We start from the raw sequence: 20,667 nt of genomic DNA, 5'->3' as shown, positions 1-20,667 counted from the left end.
GGGTTTGTCGATTTGATTATTTGACTGTTTTGGAATGCTCCTTACGCAGCCAATCAGAAGAAATGTGCCATGAGACTGGAAGCAAAAGGCATCGAATGGCTGCAGGAGGAGGGTGAGAGGCAATGCAAACCACCCTCGCGCCAGCAAGACCAGGTGCAGAGCTTCACCTTCATTCACTCGCCTCCGTCGCAGTTAAACGAAGGACGGAGCGCGCGAGCGACTCTGCACCTGCCGAAACCCGGGATGGAACCGGGGACCTTTAGATCTTCAGTCTAACGCTCTCCCAACTGAGCTATTTCGGCAGCTGCACCCAGCTCGGCACGCTGCAGCACTTTGCTCGCTGCCACATTCACTTGGGATTTGCCCTGCGTTTTTGTTCCAAATCTCCTCACGACATCGACTCCTTCCGGCAAAATTTCCCAGCCTGTTTTCTCGCCGGACAGTTGGCTTCAGCCGCTGCCTCTTTATGCCGTCTATATCGACACTGTCGTTGATTCTGCACCATCATTTCTGAAGTTGACAGCTTGGCTCTGGTCGACTCGCTCGTCGAATGCACAACCAGGAACTGGTCCCTCCAGTCCTCGACAAGTTCCACGTCGTGCTCCGTTCACCGTCAACATCTCTCGCCAGCTTCACCCCATCTCTCCTCTAGCTCTCGAACTGCTGCACGTGATGCCATCCGTCTGCAAACGGTCAGTATCGGTCTAAGCTGCTTTGCGAGCGAGCCGACGCACCGGAACAATTTGAACTCATCGCCTCTGCTCCGGCTTCAGTCCGTCCACTGTGAAAACCATCAGTTCTTACTCTGCAGGCTTGAGGATTCCCAAGTTCTCCGCAACCATCTCCAAAGCGGCATGTAAGTCACTGCCTGTTTACACCACCGACTCTGTTTGTGAATACTTTTCCATCGTCATTCTGCACAATCACTTCTGAAGTGACCGCTTGTGTCGAAAACAAGGAACAGTCCAAAGCGATTTCCCAAGGCGCGCCTCTGGAACGCTCAAATCAACCTAAAGTCAGGCGGCCATGCGCATGTCAGCGTCTCTCCTGCAACTTTTCCATTGCGATCAGGGATCACCGGTTTTTGCAAGCTGGAACAGCTGGCCGTCAGCAAGCTTACGAGCGAGGGAGTGTTTGATAGAGAGAGAGAGAGTGCAAAGGCCAGCATGGACGCGTCGCTGACTCAAAGAGTGTTTTGTGCGTTCGCAGATGTTGGTCAATGAAGAGTCGGAGAATTGGAATTGGTGCAGGATTGAGGGTTTGTCGATTTGATTATTTGACTGTTTTGGAATGCTCCTTACGCAGCCAATCAGAAGAAATGTGCCATGAGACTGGAAGCAAAAGGCATCGAATGGCTGCAGGAGGAGGGTGAGAGGCAATGCAAACCACCCTCGCGCCAGCAAGACCAGGTGCAGAGCTTCACCTTCATTCACTCGCCTCCGTCGCAGTTAAACGAAGGACGGAGCGCGCGAGCGACTCTGCACCTGCCGAAACCCGGGATGGAACCGGGGACCTTTAGATCTTCAGTCTAACGCTCTCCCAACTGAGCTATTTCGGCAGCTGCAGCCAGCTCGGCACGCTGCAGCACTTTGCTCGCCGCCACATTCACTTGGGATTTGCCCTGCGTTTTTGTTCCAAATCTCCTCACGACATCGACTCCTTCCGGCAAAATTTCCCAGCCTGTTTTCTCGCCGGACAGTTGGCTTCAGCCGCTGCCTCTTTATGCCGTCTATATCGACACTGTCGTTGATTCTGCACAATCATTTCTGAAGTTGACAGCTTGGCTCTGGTCGACTCGCTCGTCGAATGCACAACCAGGAACTGGTCACTCCAGTCCTCGACAAGTTCCACGTCGTGCTCCGTTCACCGTCAACATCTCTCGCCAGCTTCACCCCATCTCTCCTCTAGCTCTCGAACTGCTGCACGTGATGCCATCCGTCTGCAAACGGTCAGTATCGGTCTAAGCTGCTTTGCGAGCGAGCCGACGCACCGGAACAATTTGAACTCATCGCCTCTGCTCCGGCTTCAGTCCGTCCACTGTGAAAACCATCAGTTCTTACTCTGCAGGCTTGAGGATTCCCAAGTTCTCCGCAACCATCTCCAAAGCGGCATGTAAGTCACTGCCTGTTTACACCACCGACTCTGTTTGTGAATACTTTTCCATCGTCATTCTGCACAATCACTTCTGAAGTGACCGCTTGTGTCGAAAACAAGGTACAGTCCAAAGCGATTTCCCAAGGCGCGCCTCTGGAACGCTCAAATCAACCTAAAGTCAGGCGGCCATGCGCATGTCAGCGTCTCTCCTGCAACTTTTCCATTGCGATCAGGGATCACCGGTTTTTGCAAGCTGGAACAGCTGGCCGTCAGCAAGCTTACGAGCGAGGGAGTGTTTGATAGAGAGAGAGAGAGTGCAAAGGCCAGCATGGACGCGTCGCTGACTCAAAGAGTGTTTTGTGCGTTCGCAGATGTTGGTCAATGAAGAGTCGGAGAATTGGAATTGGTGCAGGATTGAGGGTTTGTCGATTTGATTATTTGACTGTTTTGGAATGCTCCTTACGCAGCCAATCAGAAGAAATGTGCCATGAGACTGGAAGCAAAATGGCTGCAGGAGGAGGGTGAGAGGCAATGCAAACCACCCTCGCGCCAGCAAGACCAGGTGCAGAGCTTCACCTTCATTCACTCGCCTCCGTCACAGTTAAACGAAGGACGGAGCGCGCGAGCGACTCTGCACCTGCCGAAACCCGGGATTGAACCGGGGACCTTTAGATCTTCAGTCTAACGCTCTCCCAACTGAGCTATTTCGGCAGCTGCAGCCCGCTCGGCACGCTGCAGCACTTTGCTCGCCGCCACATTCACTTGGGATTTGCCCTGCGTTTTTGTTCCAAATCTCCTCACGACATCGACTCCTTCCGGCAAAATTTCCCAGCCTGTTTTCTCGCCGGACAGTTGGCTTCAGCCGCTGCCTCTTTATGCCGTCTATATCGACACTGTCGTTGATTCTGCACAATCATTTCTGAAGTTGACAGCTTGGCTCTGGTCGACTCGCTCGTCGAATGCACAACCAGGAACTGGTCCCTCCAGTCCTCGACAAGTTCCACGTCGTGCTCCGTTCACCGTCAACATCTCTCGCCAGCTTCACCCCATCTCTCCTCTAGCTCTCGAACTGCTGCACGTGATGCCATCCGTCTGCAAACGGTCAGTATCGGTCTAAGCTGCTTTGCGAGCGAGCCGACGCACCGGAACAATTTGAACTCATCGCCTCTGCTCCGGCTTCAGTCCGTCCACTGTGAAAACCATCAGTTCTTACTCTGCAGGCTTGAGGATTCCCAAGTTCTCCGCAACCATCTCCAAAGCGGCATGTAAGTCACTGCCTGTTTACACCACCGACTCTGTTTGTGAATACTTTTCCATCGTCATTCTGCACAATCACTTCTGAAGTGACCGCTTGTGTCGAAAACAAGGTACAGTCCAAAGCGATTTCCCAAGGCGCGCCTCTGGAACGCTCAAATCAACCTAAAGTCAGGCGGCCATGCGCATGTCAGCGTCTCTCCTGCAACTTTTCCATTGCGATCAGGGATCACCGGTTTTTGCAAGCTGGAACAGCTGGCCGTCAGCAAGCTTACGAGCGAGGGAGTGTTTGATAGAGAGAGAGAGAGTGCAAAGGCCAGCATGGACGCGTCGCTGACTCAAAGAGTGTTTTGTGCGTTCGCAGATGTTGGTCAATGAAGAGTCGGAGAATTGGAATTGGTGCAGGATTGAGGGTTTGTCGATTTGATTATTTGACTGTTTTGGAATGCTCCTTACGCAGCCAATCAGAAGAAATGTGCCATGAGACTGGAAGCAAAAGGCATCGAATGGCTGCAGGAGGAGGGTGAGAGGCAATGCAAACCACCCTCGCGCCAGCAAGACCAGGTGCAGAGCTTCACCTTCATTCACTCGCCTCCGTCGCAGTTAAACGAAGGACGGAGCGCGCGAGCGACTCTGCACCTGCCGAAACCCGGGATTGAACCGGGGACCTTTAGATCTTCAGTCTAACGCTCTCCCAACTGAGCTATTTCGGCAGCTGCAGCCAGCTCGGCACGCTGCAGCACTTTGCTCGCCGCCACATTCACTTGGGATTTGCCCTGCGTTTTTGTTCCAAATCTCCTCACGACATTGACTCCTTCCGGCAAAATTTCCCAGCCTGTTTTCTCGCCGGACAGTTGGCTTCAGCCGCTGCCTCTTTATGCCGTCTATATCGACACTGTCGTTGATTCTGCACCATCATTTCTGAAGTTGACAGCTTGGCTCTGGTCGACTCGCTCGTCGAATGCACAACCAGGAACTGGTCCCTCCAGTCCTCGACAAGTTCCACGTCGTGCTCCGTTCACCGTCAACATCTCTCGCCAGCTTCACCCCATCTCTCCTCTAGCTCTCGAACTGCTGCACGTGATGCCATCCGTCTGCAAACGGTCAGTATCGGTCTAAGCTGCTTTGCGAGCGAGCCGACGCACCGGAACAATTTGAACTCATCGCCTCTGCTCCGGCTTCAGTCCGTCCACTGTGAAAACCATCAGTTCTTACTCTGCAGGCTTGAGGATTCCCAAGTTCTCCGCAACCATCTCCAAAGCGGCATGTAAGTCACTGCCTGTTTACACCACCGACTCTGTTTGTGAATACTTTTCCATCGTCATTCTGCACAATCACTTCTGAAGTGACCGCTTGTGTCGAAAACAAGGAACAGTCCAAAGCGATTTCCCAAGGCGCGCCTCTGGAACGCTCAAATCAACCTAAAGTCAGGCGGCCATGCGCATGTCAGCGTCTCTCCTGCAACTTTTCCATTGCGATCAGGGATCACCGGTTTTTGCAAGCTGGAACAGCTGGCCGTCAGCAAGCTTACGAGCGAGGGAGTGTTTGATAGAGAGAGAGAGAGTGCAAAGGCCAGCATGGACGCGTCGCTGACTCAAAGAGTGTTTTGTGCGTTCGCAGATGTTGGTCAATGAAGAGTCGGAGAATTGGAATTGGTGCAGGATTGAGGGTTTGTCGATTTGATTATTTGACTGTTTTGGAATGCTCCTTACGCAGCCAATCAGAAGAAATGTGCCATGAGACTGGAAGCAAAATGGCTGCAGGAGGAGGGTGAGAGGCAATGCAAACCACCCTCGCGCCAGCAAGACCAGGTGCAGAGCTTCACCTTCATTCACTCGCCTCCGTCACAGTTAAACGAAGGACGGAGCGCGCGAGCGACTCTGCACCTGCCGAAACCCGGGATTGAACCGGGGACCTTTAGATCTTCAGTCTAACGCTCTCCCAACTGAGCTATTTCGGCAGCTGCAGCCCGCTCGGCACGCTGCAGCACTTTGCTCGCCGCCACATTCACTTGGGATTTGCCCTGCGTTTTTGTTCCAAATCTCCTCACGACATCGACTCCTTCCGGCAAAATTTCCCAGCCTGTTTTCTCGCCGGACAGTTGGCTTCAGCCGCTGCCTCTTTATGCCGTCTATATCGACACTGTCGTTGATTCTGCACCATCATTTCTGAAGTTGACAGCTTGGCTCTGGTCGACTCGCTCGTCGAATGCACAACCAGGAACTGGTCCCTCCAGTCCTCGACAAGTTCCACGTCGTGCTCCGTTCACCGTCAACATCTCTCGCCAGCTTCACCCCATCTCTCCTCTAGCTCTCGAACTGCTGCACGTGATGCCATCCGTCTGCAAACGGTCAGTGTCGGTCTAAGCTGCTTTGCGAGCGAGCCGACGCACCGGAACAATTTGAACTCATCGCCTCTGCTCCGGCTTCAGTCCGTCCACTGTGAAAACCATCAGTTCTTACTCTGCAGGCTTGAGGATTCCCAAGTTCTCCGCAACCATCTCCAAAGCGGCATGTAAGTCACTGCCTGTTTACACCACCGACTCTGTTTGTGAATACTTTTCCATCGTCATTCTGCACAATCACTTCTGAAGTGACCGCTTGTGTCGAAAACAAGGTACAGTCCAAAGCGATTTCCCAAGGCGCGCCTCTGGAACGCTCAAATCAACCTAAAGTCAGGCGGCCATGCGCATGTCAGCGTCTCTCCTGCAACTTTTCCATTGCGATCAGGGATCACCGGTTTTTGCAAGCTGGAACAGCTGGCCGTCAGCAAGCTTACGAGCGAGGGAGTGTTTGATAGAGAGAGAGAGAGTGCAAAGGCCAGCATGGACGCGTCGCTGACTCAAAGAGTGTTTTGTGCGTTCGCAGATGTTGGTCAATGAAGAGTCGGAGAATTGGAATTGGTGCAGGATTGAGGGTTTGTCGATTTGATTATTTGACTGTTTTGGAATGCTCCTTACGCAGCCAATCAGAAGAAATGTGCCATGAGACTGGAAGCAAAAGGCATCGAATGGCTGCAGGAGGAGGGTGAGAGGCAATGCAAACCACCCTCGCGCCAGCAAGACCAGGTGCAGAGCTTCACCTTCATTCACTCGCCTCCGTCGCAGTTAAACGAAGGACGGAGCGCGCGAGCGACTCTGCACCTGCCGAAACCCGGGATGGAACCGGGGACCTTTAGATCTTCAGTCTAACGCTCTCCCAACTGAGCTATTTCGGCAGCGGCAGCCAGCTCGGCACGCTGCAGCACTTTGCTCGCCGCCACATTCACTTGGGATTTGCCCTGCGTTTTTGTTCCAAATCTCCTCACGACATCGACTCCTTCCGGCAAAATTTCCCAGCCTGTTTTCTCGCCGGATAGTTGGCTTCAGCCGCTGCCTCTTTATGCCGTCTATATCGACACTGTCGTTGATTCTGCACAATCATTTCTGAAGTTGACAGCTTGGCTCTGGTCGACTCGCTCGTCGAATGCACAACCAGGAACTGGTCACTCCAGTCCTCGACAAGTTCCACGTCGTGCTCCGTTCACCGTCAACATCTCTCGCCAGCTTCACCCCATCTCTCCTCTAGCTCTCGAACTGCTGCACGTGATGCCATCCGTCTGCAAACGGTCAGTATCGGTCTAAGCTGCTTTGCGAGCGAGCCGACGCACCGGAACAATTTGAACTCATCGCCTATGCTCCGGCTTCAGTCCGTCCACTGTGTAAACCATCAGTTCTTACTCTGCAGGCTTGAGGATTCCCAAGTTCTCCACAACCATCTCCAAAGCGGCATGTAAGTCACTGCCTGTTTACACCACCGACTCTGTTTGTGAATACTTTTCCATCGTCATTCTGCACAATCACTTCTGAAGTGACCGCTTGTGTCGAAAACAAGGAACAGTCCAAAGCGATTTCCCAAGGCGCGCCTCTGGAACGCTCAAATCAACCTAAAGTCAGGCGGCCATGCGCATGTCAGCGTCTCTCCTGCAACTTTTCCATTGCGATCAGGGATCACCGGTTTTTGCAAGCTGGAACAGCTGGCCGTCAGCAAGCTTACGAGCGAGGGAGTGTTTGATAGAGAGAGAGAGAGTGCAAAGGCCAGCATGGACGCGTCGCTGACTCAAAGAGTGTTTTGTGCGTTCGCAGATGTTGGTCAATGAAGAGTCGGAGAATTGGAATTGGTGCAGGATTGAGGGTTTGTCGATTTGATTATTTGACTGTTTTGGAATGCTCCTTACGCAGCCAATCAGAAGAAATGTGCCATGAGACTGGAAGCAAAAGGCATCGAATGGCTGCAGGAGGAGGGTGAGAGGCAATGCAAACCACCCTCGCGCCAGCAAGACCAGGTGCAGAGCTTCACCTTCATTCACTCGCCTCCGTCGCAGTTAAACGAAGGACGGAGCGCGCGAGCGACTCTGCACCTGCCGAAACCCGGGATTGAACCGGGGACCTTTAGATCTTCAGTCTAACGCTCTCCCAACTGAGCTATTTCGGCAGCTGCAGCCAGCTCGGCACGCTGCAGCACTTTGCTCGCTGCCACATTCACTTGGGATTTGCCCTGCGTTTTTGTTCCAAATCTCCTCACGACATCGACTCCTTCCGGCAAAATTTCCCAGCCTGTTTTCTCGCCGGACAGTTGGCTTCAGCCGCTGCCTCTTTATGCCGTCTATATCGACACTGTCGTTGATTCTGCACAATCATTTCTGAAGTTGACAGCTTGGCTCTGGTCGACTCGCTCGTCGAATGCACAACCAGGAACTGGTCCCTCCAGTCCTCGACAAGTTCCACGTCGTGCTCCGTTCACCGTCAACATCTCTCGCCAGCTTCACCCCATCTCTCCTCTAGCTCTCGAACTGCTGCACGTGATGCCATCCGTCTGCAAACGGTCAGTATCGGTCTAAGCTGCTTTGCGAGCGAGCCGACGCACCGGAACAATTTGAACTCATCGCCTCTGCTCCGGCTTCAGTCCGTCCACTGTGAAAACCATCAGTTCTTACTCTGCAGGCTTGAGGATTCCCAAGTTCTCCGCAACCATCTCCAAAGCGGCATGTAAGTCACTGCCTGTTTACACCACCGACTCTGTTTGTGAATACTTTTCCATCGTCATTCTGCACAATCACTTCTGAAGTGACCGCTTGTGTCGAAAACAAGGTACAGTCCAAAGCGATTTCCCAAGGCGCGCCTCTGGAACGCTCAAATCAACCTAAAGTCAGGCGGCCATGCGCATGTCAGCGTCTCTCCTGCAACTTTTCCATTGCGATCAGGGATCACCGGTTTTTGCAAGCTGGAACAGCTGGCCGTCAGCAAGCTTACGAGCGAGGGAGTGTTTGATAGAGAGAGAGAGAGTGCAAAGGCCAGCATGGACGCGTCGCTGACTCAAAGAGTGTTTTGTGCGTTCGCAGATGTTGGTCAATGAAGAGTCGGAGAATTGGAATTGGTGCAGGATTGAGGGTTTGTCGATTTGATTATTTGACTGTTTTGGAATGCTCCTTACGCAGCCAATCAGAAGAAATGTGCCATGAGACTGGAAGCAAAAGGCATCGAATGGCTGCAGGAGGAGGGTGAGAGGCAATGCAAACCACCCTCGCGCCAGCAAGACCAGGTGCAGAGCTTCACCTTCATTCACTCGCCTCCGTCACAGTTAAACGAAGGACGGAGCGCGCGAGCGACTCTGCACCTGCCGAAACCCGGGATTGAACCGGGGACCTTTAGATCTTCAGTCTAACGCTCTCCCAACTGAGCTATTTCGGCAGCTGCAGCCCGCTCGGCACGCTGCAGCACTTTGCTCGCTGCCACATTCACTTGGGATTTGCCCTGCGTTTTTGTTCCAAATCTCCTCACGACATCGACTCCTTCCGGCAAAATTTCCCAGCCTGTTTTCTCGCCGGACAGTTGGCTTCAGCCGCTGCCTCTTTATGCCGTCTATATCGACACTGTCGTTGATTCTGCACAATCATTTCTGAAGTTGACAGCTTGGCTCTGGTCGACTCGCTCGTCGAATGCACAACCAGGAACTGGTCCCTCCAGTCCTCGACAAGTTCCACGTCGTGCTCCGTTCACCGTCAACATCTCTCGCCAGCTTCACCCCATCTCTCCTCTAGCTCTCGAACTGCTGCACGTGATGCCATCCGTCTGCAAACGGTCAGTATCGGTCTAAGCTGCTTTGCGAGCGAGCCGACGCACCGGAACAATTTGAACTCATCGCCTCTGCTCCGGCTTCAGTCCGTCCACTGTGAAAACCATCAGTTCTTACTCTGCAGGCTTGAGGATTCCCAAGTTCTCCGCAACCATCTCCAAAGCGGCATGTAAGTCACTGCCTGTTTACACCACCGACTCTGTTTGTGAATACTTTTCCATCGTCATTCTGCACAATCACTTCTGAAGTGACCGCTTGTGTCGAAAACAAGGAACAGTCCAAAGCGATTTCCCAAGGCGCGCCTCTGGAACGCTCAAATCAACCTAAAGTCAGGCGGCCATGCGCATGTCAGCGTCTCTCCTGCAACTTTTCCATTGCGATCAGGGATCACCGGTTTTTGCAAGCTGGAACAGCTGGCCGTCAGCAAGCTTACGAGCGAGGGAGTGTTTGATAGAGAGAGAGAGAGTGCAAAGGCCAGCATGGACGCGTCGCTGACTCAAAGAGTGTTTTGTGCGTTCGCAGATGTTGGTCAATGAAGAGTCGGAGAATTGGAATTGGTGCAGGATTGAGGGTTTGTCGATTTGATTATTTGACTGTTTTGGAATGCTCCTTACGCAGCCAATCAGAAGAAATGTGCCATGAGACTGGAAGCAAAAGGCATCGAATGGCTGCAGGAGGAGGGTGAGAGGCAATGCAAACCACCCTCGCGCCAGCAAGACCAGGTGCAGAGCTTCACCTTCATTCACTCGCCTCCGTCGCAGTTAAACGAAGGACGGAGCGCGCGAGCGACTCTGCACCTGCCGAAACCCGGGATTGAACCGGGGACCTTTAGATCTTCAGTCTAACGCTCTCCCAACTGAGCTATTTCGGCAGCTGCAGCCAGCTCGGCACGCTGCAGCACTTTGCTCGCTGCCACATTCACTTGGGATTTGCCCTGCGTTTTTGTTCCAAATCTCCTCACGACATCGACTCCTTCCGGCAAAATTTCCCAGCCTGTTTTCTCGCCGGACAGTTGGCTTCAGCCGCTGCCTCTTTATGCCGTCTATATCGACACTGTCGTTGATTCTGCACAATCATTTCTGAAGTTGACAGCTTGGCTCTGGTCGACTCGCTCGTCGAATGCACAACCAGGAACTGGTCCCTCCAGTCCTCGACAAGTTCCACGTCGTGCTCCGTTCACCGTCAACATCTCTCGCCAGCTTCACCCCATCTCTCCTCTAGCTCTCGAACTGCTGCACGTGATGCCATCCGTCTGCAAACGGTCAGTATCGGTCTAAGCTGCTTTGCGAGCGAGCCGACGCACCGGAACAATTTGAACTCATCGCCTCTGCTCCGGCTTCAGTCCGTCCACTGTGAAAACCATCAGTTCTTACTCTGCAGGCTTGAGGATTCCCAAGTTCTCCGCAACCATCTCCAAAGCGGCATGTAAGTCACTGCCTGTTTACACCACCGACTCTGTTTGTGAATACTTTTCCATCGTCATTCTGCACAATCACTTCTGAAGTGACCGCTTGTGTCGAAAACAAGGTACAGTCCAAAGCGATTTCCCAAGGCGCGCCTCTGGAACGCTCAAATCAACCTAAAGTCAGGCGGCCATGCGCATGTCAGCGTCTCTCCTGCAACTTTTCCATTGCGATCAGGGATCACCGGTTTTTGCAAGCTGGAACAGCTGGCCGTCAGCAAGCTTACGAGCGAGGGAGTGTTTGATAGAGAGAGAGAGAGTGCAAAGGCCAGCATGGACGCGTCGCTGACTCAAAGAGTGTTTTGTGCGTTCGCAGATGTTGGTCAATGAAGAGTCGGAGAATTGGAATAGGTGCAGGATTGAGGGTTTGTCGATTTGATTATTTGACTGTTTTGGAATGCTCCTTACGCAGCCAATCAGAAGAAATGTGCCATGAGACTGGAAGCAAAAGGCATCGAATGGCTGCAGGAGGAGGGTGAGAGGCAATGCAAACCACCCTCGCGCCAGCAAGACCAGGTGCAGAGCTTCACCTTCATTCACTCGCCTCCGTCGCAGTTAAACGAAGGACGGAGCGCGCGAGCGACTCTGCACCTGCCGAAACCCGGGATTGAACCGGGGACCTTTAGATCTTCAGTCTAACGCTCTCCCAACTGAGCTATTTCGGCAGCTGCAGCCAGCTCGGCACGCTGCAGCACTTTGCTCGCTGCCACATTCACTTGGGATTTGCCCTGCGTTTTTGTTCCAAATCTCCTCACGACATCGACTCCTTCCGGCAAAATTTCCCAGCCTGTTTTCTCGCCGGACAGTTGGCTTCAGCCGCTGCCTCTTTATGCCGTCTATATCGACACTGTCGTTGATTCTGCACAATCATTTCTGAAGTTGACAGCTTGGCTCTGGTCGACTCGCTCGTCGAATGCACAACCAGGAACTGGTCACTCCAGTCCTCGACAAGTTCCACGTCGTGCTCCGTTCACCGTCAACATCTCTCGCCAGCTTCACCCCATCTCTCCTCTAGCTCTCGAACTGCTGCACGTGATGCCATCCGTCTGCAAACGGTCAGTATCGGTCTAAGCTGCTTTGCGAGCGAGCCGACGCACCGGAACAATTTGAACTCATCGCCTCTGCTCCGGCTTCAGTCCGTCCACTGTGAAAACCATCAGTTCTTACTCTGCAGGCTTGAGGATTCCCAAGTTCTCCGCAACCATCTCCAAAGCGGCATGTAAGTCACTGCCTGTTTACACCACCGACTCTGTTTGTGAATACTTTTCCATCGTCATTCTGCACAATCACTTCTGAAGTGACCGCTTGTGTCGAAAACAAGGTACAGTCCAAAGCGATTTCCCAAGGCGCGCCTCTGGAACGCTCAAATCAACCTAAAGTCAGGCGGCCATGCGCATGTCAGCGTCTCTCCTGCAACTTTTCCATTGCGATCAGGGATCACCGGTTTTTGCAAGCTGGAACAGCTGGCCGTCAGCAAGCTTACGAGCGAGGGAGTGTTTGATAGAGAGAGAGAGAGTGCAAAGGCCAGCATGGACGCGTCGCTGACTCAAAGAGTGTTTTGTGCGTTCGCAGATGTTGGTCAATGAAGAGTCGGAGAATTGGAATAGGTGCAGGATTGAGGGTTTGTCGATTTGATTATTTGACTGTTTTGGAATGCTCCTTACGCAGCCAATCAGAAGAAATGTGCCATGAGACTGGAAGCAAAAGGCATCGAATGGCTGCAGGAGGAGGGTGAGAGGCAATGCAAACCACCCTCGCGCCAGCAAGACCAGGTGCAGAGCTTCACCTTCATTCACTCGCCTCCGTCGCAGTTAAACGAAGGACGGAGCGCGCGAGCGACTCTGCACCTGCCGAAACCCGGGATTGAATCGGGGACCTTTAGATCTTCAGTCTAACGCTCTCCCAACTGAGCTATTTCGGCAGCTGCAGCCAGCTCGGCACGCTGCAGCACTTTGCTCGCTGCCACATTCACTTGGGATTTGCCCTGCGTTTTTGTTCCAAATCTCCTCACGACATCGACTCCTTCCGGCAAAATTTCCCAGCCTGTTTTCTCGCCGGACAGTTGGCTTCAGCCGCTGCCTCTTTATGCCGTCTATATCGACACTGTCGTTGATTCTGCACAATCATTTCTGAAGTTGACAGCTTGGCTCTGGTCGACTCGCTCGTCGAATGCACAACCAGGAACTGGTCCCTCCAGTCCTCGACAAGTTCCACGTCGTGCTCCGTTCACCGTCAACATCTCTCGCCAGCTTCACCCCATCTCTCCTCTAGCTCTCGAACTGCTGCACGTGATGCCATCCGTCTGCAAACGGTCAGTATCGGTCTAAGCTGCTTTGCGAGCGAGCCGACGCACCGGAACAATTTGAACTCATCGCCTCTGCTCCGGCTTCAGTCCGTCCACTGTGAAAACCATCAGTTCTTACTCTGCAGGCTTGAGGATTCCCAAGTTCTCCGCAACCATCTCCAAAGCGGCATGTAAGTCACTGCCTGTTTACACCACCGACTCTGTTTGTGAATACTTTTCCATCGTCATTCTGCACAATCACTTCTGAAGTGACCGCTTGTGTCGAAAACAAGGTACAGTCCAAAGCGATTTCCCAAGGCGCGCCTCTGGAACGCTCAAATCAACCTAAAGTCAGGCGGCCATGCGCATGTCAGCGTCTCTCCTGCAACTTTTCCATTGCGATCAGGGATCACCGGTTTTTGCAAGCTGGAACAGCTGGCCGTCAGCAAGCTTACGAGCGAGGGAGTGTTTGATAGAGAGAGAGAGAGTGCAAAGGCCAGCATGGACGCGTCGCTGACTCAAAGAGTGTTTTGTGCGTTCGCAGATGTTGGTCAATGAAGAGTCGGAGAATTGGAATAGGTGCAGGATTGAGGGTTTGTCGATTTGATTATTTGACTGTTTTGGAATGCTCCTTACGCAGCCAATCAGAAGAAATGTGCCATGAGACTGGAAGCAAAAGGCATCGAATGGCTGCAGGAGGAGGGTGAGAGGCAATGCAAACCACCCTCGCGCCAGCAAGACCAGGTGCAGAGCTTCACCTTCATTCACTCGCCTCCGTCGCAGTTAAACGAAGGACGGAGCGCGCGAGCGACTCTGCACCTGCCGAAACCCGGGATTGAACCGGGGACCTTTAGATCTTCAGTCTAACGCTCTCCCAACTGAGCTATTTCGGCAGCTGCAGCCAGCTCGGCACGCTGCAGCACTTTGCTCGCTGCCACATTCACTTGGGATTTGCCCTGCGTTTTTGTTCCAAATCTCCTCACGACATCGACTCCTTCCGGCAAAATTTCCCAGCCTGTTTTCTCGCCGGACAGTTGGCTTCAGCCGCTGCCTCTTTATGCCGTCTATATCGACACTGTCGTTGATTCTGCACAATCATTTCTGAAGTTGACAGCTTGGCTCTGGTCGACTCGCTCGTCGAATGCACAACCAGGAACTGGTCCCTCCAGTCCTCGACAAGTTCCACGTCGTGCTCCGTTCACCGTCAACATCTCTCGCCAGCTTCACCCCATCTCTCCTCTAGCTCTCGAACTGCTGCACGTGATGCCATCCGTCTGCAAACGGTCAGTATCGGTCTAAGCTGCTTTGCGAGCGAGCCGACGCACCGGAACAATTTGAACTCATCGCCTCTGCTCCGGCTTCAGTCCGTCCACTGTGAAAACCATCAGTTCTTACTCTGCAGGCTTGAGGATTCCCAAGTTCTCCGCAACCATCTCCAAAGCGGCATGTAAGTCACTGCCTGTTTACACCACCGACTCTGTTTGTGAATACTTTTCCATCGTCATTCTGCACAATCACTTCTGAAGTGACCGCTTGTGTCGAAAACAAGGTACAGTCCAAAGCGATTTCCCAAGGCGCGCCTCTGGAACGCTCAAATCAACCTAAAGTCAGGCGGCCATGCGCATGTCAGCGTCTCTCCTGCAACTTTTCCATTGCGATCAGGGATCACCGGTTTTTGCAAGCTGGAACAGCTGGCCGTCAGCAAGCTTACGAGCGAGGGAGTGTTTGATAGAGAGAGAGAGAGTGCAAAGGCCAGCATGGACGCGTCGCTGACTCAAAGAGTGTTTTGTGCGTTCGCAGATGTTGGTCAATGAAGAGTCGGAGAATTGGAATTGGTGCAGGATTGAGGGTTTGTCGATTTGATTATTTGACTGTTTTGGAATGCTCCTTACGCAGCCAATCAGAAGAAATGTGCCATGAGACTGGAAGCAAAAGGCATCGAATGGCTGCAGGAGGAGGGTGAGAGGCAATGCAAACCACCCTCGCGCCAGCAAGACCAGGTGCAGAGCTTCACCTTCATTCACTCGCCTCCGTCGCAGTTAAACGAAGGACGGAGCGCGCGAGCGACTCTGCACCTGCCGAAACCCGGGATTGAATCGGGGACCTTTAGATCTTCAGTCTAACGCTCTCCCAACTGAGCTATTTCGGCAGCTGCAGCCAGCTCGGCACGCTGCAGCACTTTGCTCGCTGCCACATTCACTTGGGATTTGCCCTGCGTTTTTGTTCCAAATCTCCTCACGACATCGACTCCTTCCGGCAAAATTTCCCAGCCTGTTTTCTCGCCGGACAGTTGGCTTCAGCCGCTGCCTCTTTATGCCGTCTATATCGACACTGTCGTTGATTCTGCACAATCATTTCTGAAGTTGACAGCTTGGCTCTGGTCGACTCGCTCGTCGAATGCACAACCAGGAACTGGTCCCTCCAGTCCTCGACAAGTTCCACGTCGTGCTCCGTTCACCGTCAACATCTCTCGCCAGCTTCACCCCATCTCTCCTCTAGCTCTCGAACTGCTGCACGTGATGCCATCCGTCTGCAAACGGTCAGTATCGGTCTAAGCTGCTTTGCGAGCGAGCCGACGCACCGGAACAATTTGAACTCATCGCCTCTGCTCCGGCTTCAGTCCGTCCACTGTGAAAACCATCAGTTCTTACTCTGCAGGCTTGAGGATTCCCAAGTTCTCCGCAACCATCTCCAAAGCGGCATGTAAGTCACTGCCTGTTTACACCACCGACTCTGTTTGTGAATACTTTTCCATCGTCATTCTGCACAATCACTTCTGAAGTGACCGCTTGTGTCGAAAACAAGGTACAGTCCAAAGCGATTTCCCAAGGCGCGCCTCTGGAACGCTCAAATCAACCTAAAGTCAGGCGGCCATGCGCATGTCAGCGTCTCTCCTGCAACTTTTCCATTGCGATCAGGGATCACCGGTTTTTGCAAGCTGGAACAGCTGGCCGTCAGCAAGCTTACGAGCGAGGGAGTGTTTGATAGAGAGAGAGAGAGTGCAAAGGCCAGCATGGACGCGTCGCTGACTCAAAGAGTGTTTTGTGCGTTCGCAGATGTTGGTCAATGAAGAGTCGGAGAATTGGAATAGGTGCAGGATTGAGGGTTTGTCGATTTGATTATTTGACTGTTTTGGAATGCTCCTTACGCAGCCAATCAGAAGAAATGTGCCATGAGACTGGAAGCAAAAGGCATCGAATGGCTGCAGGAGGAGGGTGAGAGGCAATGCAAACCACCCTCGCGCCAGCAAGACCAGGTGCAGAGCTTCACCTTCATTCACTCGCCTCCGTCGCAGTTAAACGAAGGACGGAGCGCGCGAGCGACTCTGCACCTGCCGAAACCCGGGATTGAACCGGGGACCTTTAGATCTTCAGTCTAACGCTCTCCCAACTGAGCTATTTCGGCAGCTGCAGCCAGCTCGGCACGCTGCAGCACTTTGCTCGCTGCCACATTCACTTGGGATTTGCCCTGCGTTTTTGTTCCAAATCTCCTCACGACATCGACTCCTTCCGGCAAAATTTCCCAGCCTGTTTTCTCGCCGGACAGTTGGCTTCAGCCGCTGCCTCTTTATGCCGTCTATATCGACACTGTCGTTGATTCTGCACAATCATTTCTGAAGTTGACAGCTTGGCTCTGGTCGACTCGCTCGTCGAATGCACAACCAGGAACTGGTCCCTCCAGTCCTCGACAAGTTCCACGTCGTGCTCCGTTCACCGTCAACATCTCTCGCCAGCTTCACCCCATCTCTCCTCTAGCTCTCGAACTGCTGCACGTGATGCCATCCGTCTGCAAACGGTCAGTATCGGTCTAAGCTGCTTTGCGAGCGAGCCGACGCACCGGAACAATTTGAACTCATCGCCTCTGCTCCGGCTTCAGTCCGTCCACTGTGAAAACCATCAGTTCTTACTCTGCAGGCTTGAGGATTCCCAAGTTCTCCGCAACCATCTCCAAAGCGGCATGTAAGTCACTGCCTGTTTACACCACCGACTCTGTTTGTGAATACTTTTCCATCGTCATTCTGCACAATCACTTCTGAAGTGACCGCTTGTGTCGAAAACAAGGTACAGTCCAAAGCGATTTCCCAAGGCGCGCCTCTGGAACGCTCAAATCAACCTAAAGTCAGGCGGCCATGCGCATGTCAGCGTCTCTCCTGCAACTTTTCCATTGCGATCAGGGATCACCGGTTTTTGCAAGCTGGAACAGCTGGCCGTCAGCAAGCTTACGAGCGAGGGAGTGTTTGATAGAGAGAGAGAGAGTGCAAAGGCCAGCATGGACGCGTCGCTGACTCAAAGAGTGTTTTGTGCGTTCGCAGATGTTGGTCAATGAAGAGTCGGAGAATTGGAATTGGTGCAGGATTGAGGGTTTGTCGATTTGATTATTTGACTGTTTTGGAATGCTCCTTACGCAGCCAATCAGAAGAAATGTGCCATGAGACTGGAAGCAAAAGGCATCGAATGGCTGCAGGAGGAGGGTGAGAGGCAATGCAAACCACCCTCGCGCCAGCAAGACCAGGTGCAGAGCTTCACCTTCATTCACTCGCCTCCGTCGCAGTTAAACGAAGGACGGAGCGCGCGAGCGACTCTGCACCTGCCGAAACCCGGGATTGAATCGGGGACCTTTAGATCTTCAGTCTAACGCTCTCCCAACTGAGCTATTTCGGCAGCTGCAGCCAGCTCGGCACGCTGCAGCACTTTGCTCGCTGCCACATTCACTTGGGATTTGCCCTGCGTTTTTGTTCCAAATCTCCTCACGACATCGACTCCTTCCGGCAAAATTTCCCAGCCTGTTTTCTCGCCGGACAGTTGGCTTCAGCCGCTGCCTCTTTATGCCGTCTATATCGACACTGTCGTTGATTCTGCACAATCATTTCTGAAGTTGACAGCTTGGCTCTGGTCGACTCGCTCGTCGAATGCACAACCAGGAACTGGTCCCTCCAGTCCTCGACAAGTTCCACGTCGTGCTCCGTTCACCGTCAACATCTCTCGCCAGCTTCACCCCATCTCTCCTCTAGCTCTCGAACTGCTGCACGTGATGCCATCCGTCTGCAAACGGTCAGTATCGGTCTAAGCTGCTTTGCGAGCGAGCCGACGCACCGGAACAATTTGAACTCATCGCCTCTGCTCCGGCTTCAGTCCGTCCACTGTGAAAACCATCAGTTCTTACTCTGCAGGCTTGAGGATTCCCAAGTTCTCCGCAACCATCTCCAAAGCGGCATGTAAGTCACTGCCTGTTTACACCACCGACTCTGTTTGTGAATACTTTTCCATCGTCATTCTGCACAATCACTTCTGAAGTGACCGCTTGTGTCGAAAACAAGGTACAGTCCAAAGCGATTTCCCAAGGCGCGCCTCTGGAACGCTCAAATCAACCTAAAGTCAGGCGGCCATGCGCATGTCAGCGTCTCTCCTGCAACTTTTCCATTGCGATCAGGGATCACCGGTTTTTGCAAGCTGGAACAGCTGGCCGTCAGCAAGCTTACGAGCGAGGGAGTGTTTGATAGAGAGAGAGAGAGTGCAAAGGCCAGCATGGACGCGTCGCTGACTCAAAGAGTGTTTTGTGCGTTCGCAGATGTTGGTCAATGAAGAGTCGGAGAATTGGAATAGGTGCAGGATTGAGGGTTTGTCGATTTGATTATTTGACTGTTTTGGAATGCTCCTTACGCAGCCAATCAGAAGAAATGTGCCATGAGACTGGAAGCAAAAGGCATCGAATGGCTGCAGGAGGAGGGTGAGAGGCAATGCAAACCACCCTCGCGCCAGCAAGACCAGGTGCAGAGCTTCACCTTCATTCACTCGCCTCCGTCGCAGTTAAACGAAGGACGGAGCGCGCGAGCGACTCTGCACCTGCCGAAACCCGGGATTGAACCGGGGACCTTTAGATCTTCAGTCTAACGCTCTCCCAACTGAGCTATTTCGGCAGCTGCAGCCAGCTCGGCACGCTGCAGCACTTTGCTCGCTGCCACATTCACTTGGGATTTGCCCTGCGTTTTTGTTCCAAATCTCCTCACGACATCGACTCCTTCCGGCAAAATTTCCCAGCCTGTTTTCTCGCCGGACAGTTGGCTTCAGCCGCTGCCTCTTTATGCCGTCTATATCGACACTGTCGTTGATTCTGCACAATCATTTCTGAAGTTGACAGCTTGGCTCTGGTCGACTCGCTCGTCGAATGCACAACCAGGAACTGGTCACTCCAGTCCTCGACAAGTTCCACGTCGTGCTCCGTTCACCGTCAACATCTCTCGCCAGCTTCACCCCATCTCTCCTCTAGCTCTCGAACTGCTGCACGTGATGCCATCCGTCTGCAAACGGTCAGTATCGGTCTAAGCTGCTTTGCGAGCGAGCCGACGCACCGGAACAATTTGAACTCATCGCCTCTGCTCCGGCTTCAGTCCGTCCACTGTGAAAACCATCAGTTCTTACTCTGCAGGCTTGAGGATTCCCAAGTTCTCCGCAACCATCTCCAAAGCGGCATGTAAGTCACTGCCTGTTTACACCACCGACTCTGTTTGTGAATACTTTTCCATCGTCATTCTGCACAATCACTTCTGAAGTGACCGCTTGTGTCGAAAACAAGGTACAGTCCAAAGCGATTTCCCAAGGCGCGCCTCTGGAACGCTCAAATCAACCTAAAGTCAGGCGGCCATGCGCATGTCAGCGTCTCTCCTGCAACTTTTCCATTGCGATCAGGGATCACCGGTTTTTGCAAGCTGGAACAGCTGGCCGTCAGCAAGCTTACGAGCGAGGGAGTGTTTGATAGAGAGAGAGAGAGTGCAAAGGCCAGCATGGACGCGTCGCTGACTCAAAGAGTGTTTTGTGCGTTCGCAGATGTTGGTCAATGAAGAGTCGGAGAATTGGAATTGGTGCAGGATTGAGGGTTTGTCGATTTGATTATTTGACTGTTTTGGAATGCTCCTTACGCAGCCAATCAGAAGAAATGTGCCATGAGACTGGAAGCAAAAGGCATCGAATGGCTGCAGGAGGAGGGTGAGAGGCAATGCAAACCACCCTCGCGCCAGCAAGACCAGGTGCAGAGCTTCACCTTCATTCACTCGCCTCCGTCGCAGTTAAACGAAGGACGGAGCGCGCGAGCGACTCTGCACCTGCCGAAACCCGGGATTGAACCGGGGACCTTTAGATCTTCAGTCTAACGCTCTCCCAACTGAGCTATTTCGGCAGCTGCAGCCAGCTCGGCACGCTGCAGCACTTTGCTCGCTGCCACATTCACTTGGGATTTGCCCTGCGTTTTTGTTCCAAATCTCCTCACGACATCGACTCCTTCCGGCAAAATTTCCCAGCCTGTTTTCTCGCCGGACAGTTGGCTTCAGCCGCTGCCTCTTTATGCCGTCTATATCGACACTGTCGTTGATTCTGCACAATCATTTCTGAAGTTGACAGCTTGGCTCTGGTCGACTCGCTCGTCGAATGCACAACCAGGAACTGGTCCCTCCAGTCCTCGACAAG

At 52.9% G+C, this 20,667-nt stretch overlaps 17 non-coding genes across 17 annotated transcripts; all 17 read right to left on the bottom strand.

Annotated features, from left to right (window-relative positions):
• Positions 1–229: 229 nt before the first annotated feature.
• Positions 230–302, bottom strand: trnaf-gaa (transfer RNA phenylalanine (anticodon GAA)). Its single transcript has one exon. It is a non-coding gene; the product is annotated as a tRNA-Phe (tRNA).
• A 1,183-nt stretch (positions 303–1,485) lies between these two features.
• On the bottom strand, positions 1,486–1,558 carry trnaf-gaa (transfer RNA phenylalanine (anticodon GAA)). Its single transcript has one exon. It is a non-coding gene; the product is annotated as a tRNA-Phe (tRNA).
• Positions 1,559–2,732: 1,174 nt separating this feature from the next.
• On the bottom strand, positions 2,733–2,805 carry trnaf-gaa (transfer RNA phenylalanine (anticodon GAA)). The gene has a single exon. It is a non-coding gene; the product is annotated as a tRNA-Phe (tRNA).
• Positions 2,806–3,988: 1,183 nt separating this feature from the next.
• On the bottom strand, positions 3,989–4,061 carry trnaf-gaa (transfer RNA phenylalanine (anticodon GAA)). The gene has a single exon. It is a non-coding gene; the product is annotated as a tRNA-Phe (tRNA).
• A 1,174-nt stretch (positions 4,062–5,235) lies between these two features.
• On the bottom strand, positions 5,236–5,308 carry trnaf-gaa (transfer RNA phenylalanine (anticodon GAA)). Its single transcript has one exon. It is a non-coding gene; the product is annotated as a tRNA-Phe (tRNA).
• Positions 5,309–6,491: 1,183 nt separating this feature from the next.
• trnaf-gaa (transfer RNA phenylalanine (anticodon GAA)) lies at positions 6,492–6,564 on the bottom strand. Its single transcript has one exon. It is a non-coding gene; the product is annotated as a tRNA-Phe (tRNA).
• Positions 6,565–7,747: 1,183 nt separating this feature from the next.
• trnaf-gaa (transfer RNA phenylalanine (anticodon GAA)) lies at positions 7,748–7,820 on the bottom strand. The gene has a single exon. It is a non-coding gene; the product is annotated as a tRNA-Phe (tRNA).
• A 1,183-nt stretch (positions 7,821–9,003) lies between these two features.
• trnaf-gaa (transfer RNA phenylalanine (anticodon GAA)) lies at positions 9,004–9,076 on the bottom strand. The gene has a single exon. It is a non-coding gene; the product is annotated as a tRNA-Phe (tRNA).
• Positions 9,077–10,259: 1,183 nt separating this feature from the next.
• On the bottom strand, positions 10,260–10,332 carry trnaf-gaa (transfer RNA phenylalanine (anticodon GAA)). Its single transcript has one exon. It is a non-coding gene; the product is annotated as a tRNA-Phe (tRNA).
• A 1,183-nt stretch (positions 10,333–11,515) lies between these two features.
• On the bottom strand, positions 11,516–11,588 carry trnaf-gaa (transfer RNA phenylalanine (anticodon GAA)). Its single transcript has one exon. It is a non-coding gene; the product is annotated as a tRNA-Phe (tRNA).
• A 1,183-nt stretch (positions 11,589–12,771) lies between these two features.
• Positions 12,772–12,844, bottom strand: trnaf-gaa (transfer RNA phenylalanine (anticodon GAA)). The gene has a single exon. It is a non-coding gene; the product is annotated as a tRNA-Phe (tRNA).
• Positions 12,845–14,027: 1,183 nt separating this feature from the next.
• On the bottom strand, positions 14,028–14,100 carry trnaf-gaa (transfer RNA phenylalanine (anticodon GAA)). Its single transcript has one exon. It is a non-coding gene; the product is annotated as a tRNA-Phe (tRNA).
• Positions 14,101–15,283: 1,183 nt separating this feature from the next.
• On the bottom strand, positions 15,284–15,356 carry trnaf-gaa (transfer RNA phenylalanine (anticodon GAA)). Its single transcript has one exon. It is a non-coding gene; the product is annotated as a tRNA-Phe (tRNA).
• Positions 15,357–16,539: 1,183 nt separating this feature from the next.
• trnaf-gaa (transfer RNA phenylalanine (anticodon GAA)) lies at positions 16,540–16,612 on the bottom strand. The gene has a single exon. It is a non-coding gene; the product is annotated as a tRNA-Phe (tRNA).
• A 1,183-nt stretch (positions 16,613–17,795) lies between these two features.
• On the bottom strand, positions 17,796–17,868 carry trnaf-gaa (transfer RNA phenylalanine (anticodon GAA)). The gene has a single exon. It is a non-coding gene; the product is annotated as a tRNA-Phe (tRNA).
• A 1,183-nt stretch (positions 17,869–19,051) lies between these two features.
• On the bottom strand, positions 19,052–19,124 carry trnaf-gaa (transfer RNA phenylalanine (anticodon GAA)). The gene has a single exon. It is a non-coding gene; the product is annotated as a tRNA-Phe (tRNA).
• Positions 19,125–20,307: 1,183 nt separating this feature from the next.
• trnaf-gaa (transfer RNA phenylalanine (anticodon GAA)) lies at positions 20,308–20,380 on the bottom strand. Its single transcript has one exon. It is a non-coding gene; the product is annotated as a tRNA-Phe (tRNA).
• Between the last annotated feature and the right edge of the window lie 287 nt (positions 20,381–20,667).

Source organism: Chiloscyllium punctatum, chromosome 12, assembly GCF_047496795.1.
Source record: "Chiloscyllium punctatum isolate Juve2018m chromosome 12, sChiPun1.3, whole genome shotgun sequence".
Lineage (NCBI taxonomy): Eukaryota > Metazoa > Chordata > Chondrichthyes > Orectolobiformes > Hemiscylliidae > Chiloscyllium > Chiloscyllium punctatum.
This window is presented reverse-complemented; position numbering and strand designations above follow the sequence as displayed.